Source organism: Bombus affinis, unplaced genomic scaffold (assembly GCF_024516045.1).
Source record: "Bombus affinis isolate iyBomAffi1 unplaced genomic scaffold, iyBomAffi1.2 ctg00000308.1, whole genome shotgun sequence".
In the NCBI taxonomy this organism is placed as follows: domain Eukaryota; kingdom Metazoa; phylum Arthropoda; class Insecta; order Hymenoptera; family Apidae; genus Bombus; species Bombus affinis.
Genome location: NW_026108993.1, coordinates 118,358 through 124,251, shown reverse-complemented (window position 1 = coordinate 124,251; position 5,894 = coordinate 118,358).

Below are 5,894 nucleotides of genomic sequence, written 5' to 3'. Positions count from 1 at the left end.
GGTAGTGAGGTTGGACGAAATTTTTACTAGCGAGCGGAGCGAGCGAGCAACGATCACAATTTCCAAGCTATACATATACCTTATATTGCTTTGCATATATTTCGTGTTATTACCTAATTTTGTCAGCCATTTCGGTCATCACATTGCACTGTACTATGTGCAAATAGTACTATTTATGTGAAACTATTGATAAACTGTAAACATTTGTCAGTGTGCAATAGGATAAACACTTCCGGCTCCTCGTGCTGGTGCGAATATTTCAATGTCTCCATGTGCCATACCGTTGGATTGTGACACACCGTTACGCGTCCCTCGCTCGCTGCGCTCGCTCGAAAACTATAGCCTAACCTTAAACCATTCACTCTTGCTGTTCGTTATACGATATGGAGGCGACTTATTTCAAATTTGGGAACGCGACGGATCGGTAGTGAGGTTGGACTAAATTTCTACGAGCGAGCGGAGCGAGCGAGCAACGGTCACAATTTCCAAGCTATACATATACCCTATATTGCCTTGCATATATTTCGTGTTATTACCCAATTCTGTCAGCCATTTCGGACATCACATTGCACTGTACTATGTGCAAATAGTACTATTTATGTGAAACTATTGATAAGCTGTAAACTTTTGTCAGTAGGCAATAGGATAAACACCTCCGGCTCCTCGGGCTGGTGCGAACATTTCAATGTCCGTATGTGCCAAACCGTTGGATTGTGACACACCTTTACGCGGCCTCGCTCGCTGCGCTCGCTCGAAAACTATAGCCTAACCTAAAATCATTCCCTCTTGCGTTATTTATACGATATGGAGGCGACTTATTTCGAATTTGGGAACGCGTCGGATCGGTAGTGAGGTTGGACTAAATTTCTACGAGCGAGCGGAGCGAGCGAGCAACGGTCACAATTTCCAAGCTATACATATACCTTATATTGCCTTGCATATATTTCGTGTTATTACCTAATTTTGTAAGCCACTTCGGACATCACATTGCACTGTACTATGTGGAAATAGTACTATGTATGTAAAACTATTCATAAACTGTAAACATTTGTCAGTAGGCAATAGGATGAAGACCTCCGGCTCCTCGGGCTGGTGCGAACATTTCAATGTCCGTATGTGCCAAACCGTTGGTTTGTGACACACCTATACGCATTCCTCGCTCGCTGCGCTCGCTCGAAAACTATAGCCTAACCTAAAACCATTCCCTCTTGCATTCGCTATACGATATGGTGGCGACTTATTTCGAATTTGGGAACGCGTCGGATCGGTAGTGAGGTTGGACTAAATTTCTACGAGCGAGCGGAGCGAGCGAGCAACGGTCACTATTTCCAAGCTATACATATACCTTATATTGCCTTGCATATATTTCGTGTTATTACCTAATTTTGTCAGCCATTTCGGACATCTCATTGCACTGTAGTATGTGGAAATAGTACTATTTGTGTGAAACTATTGATAAACTGTAAACTTTTGTCAGTAGGCAATAGGATGAAGACCTCCGGCTCCTCGGGCTGGTGCGAACATTTCAATGTCCGTATGTGCCAAACCGTTGGTTTGTGACACACCTTTACGCGTCCCTCGCTCGCTGCGCTCGCTCGAAAACTATAGCCTAACCTAAAACCATTCCCTCTTGCATTCGTTATACGATATGGAGGCGACTTATTTCAAATTTGGGAACGCGTCGGATCGGTAGTGAGGTTGGACTAAATTTCTACGAGCGAGCGGAGCGAGCGAGCAACGGTCACAATTTCCAAGCTATACATATACCTTATATTGCCTTGCATATATTTCGTGTTATTACCTAATTTTGTCAGCCATTTCGGACATCTCATTGCACTGTACTATGTGGAAATAGTACTATTTGTGTGAAACTATTGATAGACTGTAAACTTTTGTCAGTAGGCAATAGGATGCAGACCTCCGGCTCCTCGGGCTGGTGCGAACATTTCAATGTTCGTATGTGCCAAACCGTTGGTTTGTGACACACCTATACGCATCTCTCGCTCGCTGCGCTCGCTCGAAAACTATAGGCTAACCTAAAACCATTCCCTCTTGCATTCGTTATACGATATGGAGGCAAATTATTTCAAATTAGGGAACGCGTCGGATCGGTAGTGAGGTTGGACTAAATTTCTACGAGCGAGCGGAGCGAGCGAGCAACGGTCACAATTTCCAAGCTATACATATACCTTATATTGCCTGGCATATATTTCGTGTTATTACCTAATTTTGTCAGCCATTTCGGACATCACATTGCACTGTACGATTTGGAAATAGTACTATTTATGTGAAACTATTGATAAAATGTAAACTTTTGCAGTAGGCAATAGGATAAAGATCTCCGGCTCCTCGGGCTGGTGCGAACATTTCAATGTCCGTATGTGCCAAACTGTTGGATTGTGACACACCTTTACGCGTCCCTTGCTCGCCGTGCTCGCTCGAAAAATGTAGCCTCACCTAAAACCATTCCCTCTTGCGTTCGTTATACGATATGGAGGCGACTTATTTCAAATTTGGGAACGCGTCGGCTCGGTAGTGAGGTTGGACTAAATTTCTACGAGCGAGCGGAGCGAGCGAGCAACGGTCACAATTTCCAAGCTATACATATACCTTATATTGCCTTGCATATATTTCGTGTTATTACCTAATTCTGTCAGCCATTTCGGACATCACATTGCACTGTACTATGTGGAAATAGTACTATTTATGTGAAACTATTGATAAACTGTAAACATTTGTCAGTATGCAATAGGATAAACAGTTCCGGCTCCTCGTGCTGGTGCGAATATTTCAATGTCTCCATGTGCCATACCGTTGGATTGTGACACACCGTTACGCGTCCCTCGCTCGCTGCGCTCGCTCGAAGACTATAGCCTAACCTAAAACCAATTCCCCTTGCGTTCGTTATTCGATAACGAGGCGTCTTATTTAAAATTTTCGAACGCGTCGGATCGGTTGTGAGGTTGTACTAGATTTTGACGAGCGAGCGGCTATTATAATTTCCAAGCTATACATATATCTTATATTGCCTTGCATACATTTCCTGTTATTACCTAATATTGTCAGCGATTTCGGACCTCACGCTGCACCGTACTATGAGGAAAATTTACTATTTATGTAAAACGATTGATAATCTGTAAACTTTTGTCAGTAGGCAATTCGATAAAGACTTCCGGCTCCTCGAGCTGCAGCGAATATTTCAATGTCCCTATGAGACAAACAGTTGCTTTATGAAACACCTTTAAGCGCATCTCGCTCGCTGCGCTCGCCTGAAAACTATAGCCCAACCTAAAACCAATCCCCCTTGCGTTCGTTATTCGATAACGAGGCGTCTTATTTAAAATTTTCGAACTTGTAGGATCGGTTTTGAGGTTGGACATGATGTTTACGAGCGAGCGGAGCGTCCGAGCAACGATTATAATTTCCAAGCTATAATATACCATATATTGCCATGCATACATTTCCTGCTATCACCAAATTTTGTAAGCGATTTCGGATCTCTCATTGCACTGTACTATGTGCAAATATTACTATTTATGTGTGTTCTGCCGCGCAACACATCTGCACGCCATCCCGCGCGGCTTGCCAACCAAGGGTCTGCGTGTCGTCCTTCGAACACTCCATAGGCCCAAGGACCCACCATAAAGTTGCAATTCTAGCTGCATTGTTCGCACACATGGTCTAAGCACATCTGTTTGCCAAAAAAGACTTTCTAATTCTAGACGTGTTTTCAGCTGGTTTTTTTGAAAGGTCCTTGGGTTTATTACGTGCTCCTAAGAATTACGGAGAAAGCGAATAGCTAGTCAAGAAAACAATCAGGTTTTCCCATGAACAAGGTCATCTATCAACCACCATGTTAGGAGACCTTCTCCCCATCCCTTCAAGCATCCGCGTTGGGCAAAACCAATCGACATCGCGGATTATTACCCTCACTTTCTTAACGAAACGTGTAAACAACGAATCCGCGTTCGTCATGCAAAAGGGCACACCCACATTGAACTTTCTTCCGTCTCAACGCTAGAGCGCCCAGTTAGTCAAAGATCTAACGCCGAACTTCTAACATTAAGTCTCATACCGCGCTACTCTATTATTGCAGCGTGTTAAGTTATTAAGTGTTTATATCTATTCAATCGTGTATATTAAGTGTTGGAAATATAAATAATAACTCTGTGAGCCACAGTGTTATTATACCTGAATCACCCCTATTTTCTTAATCGAAATACGGGGATCGAACTATTCGTAGTGTCGATCATTCTAATAGTAACGGGAATTTACGACTCCCGTTGGCGCGTATTCTAACGACCGCGTCTCCCCGCGATAGCTCGAAAATACAATGTGAAACAATTGATAAACTGTAAACTTTTGTCAGTAGGCAATTCGATAAAGACTTCCGGCTCCTCGGGCTGGTGCGAATATTTCAATGTCCCTATGTGCCAAACAGTTGCTTTATGAAACACCTTTAAGCGCATCTCGCTCGCTGCGCTCTCTCGAAAACTATAGCCCAACCTAAAACCAATCCCCCTTGCGTTCGTCATTCTATAAGGGGGCGATTTATTTCTAAGTAGCGAACGTGTCGGATCGGTTGTGATGTTGGATTGGATTTTTACGAGCGAGTGGAGCGTGCGAGCAACGATTACAATTTCTAAGCAATACATATAAATTAAATTGCCTTGCATATATTTCCTGTTATTACCTAATTTTGTAAGCGATTTCGTACCTCACATTGCACTGTACTACGTCAAAATATTACTATTTATGTGAAACTATTGATAATCTGTAAACTTTTGTCAGTAGGCAATTCGATAAAGACTTCCGGCTCCTCGGGCTGGTGCGAATATCTCAATGTCCCTATGTGCCAAACAGTTGGTTTGTGACAAACCTTTAAGCGTCCCCAGCTCGCTGCGCTCGGTCGACAACTATACCCTAACCTATACCCAATCTCTCCTGCGTTCGATATTCGATAAGGAGGCGACTTATTTCAAATTAGCGAACGTGTCGGATCGGTTGTAAGGTTGGACTAGATTTTGACGAACGAGCGGAGCGAGCGAGCGAGCGGTGATTAAAATTTCCAAGCTAAGAAATATACCTTATATTGCCTGGCATATATGTCCTGTTATTACTTAACTTTGTCAGCGATTTCGGACCTCATGCTGCACCGATCTATGTGGAAATGTTCCTATTTTTGTAAAACTATTGGTAATCTGTAAACTTTTGTCTGTAGGCAATTCGATAAAGACTTCCGGCTCCTCGAGATGGAGCGAATATTTCAATGTTCCTATGTGCCAAACCGTTGGGTTGTGACGCTCCTTTAAGCGTCCCCAGCTCGCTGCGCTCGCTCGACAAGTATAGCGTAACCTAAACCCAATCCCTCCTGCGTTCGTTATTCGATAAGGAGGCGAGTTATTCCAAATTTGATAACGTGTCGGATCGGTTGAGAGGTTGGACTAGATTTTGACGAGCGAGCGGCTATAACAATTTCCAAGCTATACATATATCTTATATTGCCTTGCATACATTTCCTGTTACTACCTAATATTGTCAGCGATTTCGGACCTCACGCTGCACCGTACTATGTGGAAATATTACTATTTATGTAAAACGACTGATAGTCTGTAAACTTTTGTCAGTAGGCAATTCGATAAAGACTTCCGGCTCCTCGAGCTACAGCGAATATTTCAATGTGCCTATGTGTCAATCCGTTGGGTTGTGACACACCGTTACGAGTCCCTCGCTCGCTGCGCTCGCTCGAAAACTATAGCCTAACCTAAAACCAATCCCTCCTGCGTTCGTTATTCGATAAGGAGGCGAGTTATTCCAAATTTGAGAACGTGTCGGATCGGTTGTGAGGTTGGACTAGATTTTGACGAGCGAGCGACTATTACAATTTCCAAGCT